Below are 618 nucleotides of genomic sequence, written 5' to 3' on the forward strand. Positions count from 1 at the left end.
CTCTCTCTCTCACTCACTCTCTCACTCTCTCTCTCTCTATATATATATATGTATGTTTGTATACACACACACATACACACATACACATATATACATATATACACACACACATACATATATATGTATATATATCTGAATGTATGCATGTATACATGAATGAATGTATGTATGTATGTGTGTATGTATGTATACACGCACACACTCACTCATACACACATGTAATACCATACACTCTGTGTTTATGTGAATTGGCTTTGAGTAATCGAGATATCTCAGCACAACTCCACAAGTGGCAAGCACGAAAAACAATAAAGGAAAAACGTTTTAAGTATCTTTTTCGTAAATGACAAACGAATTATGCAAATATTATAATTGATTTCTGTTTGCTTGTAATTGATATCGTCGTCGTAGTCGACGATTTTGGGGAGACCTTGGGCGTCGAAGAAGATCAGAAGATCAGCAAGCCGCTCTTTTCTGGAGAATTTTTGGGCCTGGACCGATGGATAATTTCCCAAAATCTCTGGCCTGACAGTGCTACCGGGGAGCTTTGCCTGTTCCAGATAAACTTTACAGGACACGGGAATGCCGTCAGCCGAACATGTCTGAAATGCACGCACG

Source organism: Octopus bimaculoides, chromosome 27 (assembly GCF_001194135.2).
Source record: "Octopus bimaculoides isolate UCB-OBI-ISO-001 chromosome 27, ASM119413v2, whole genome shotgun sequence".
Lineage (NCBI taxonomy): Eukaryota > Metazoa > Mollusca > Cephalopoda > Octopoda > Octopodidae > Octopus > Octopus bimaculoides.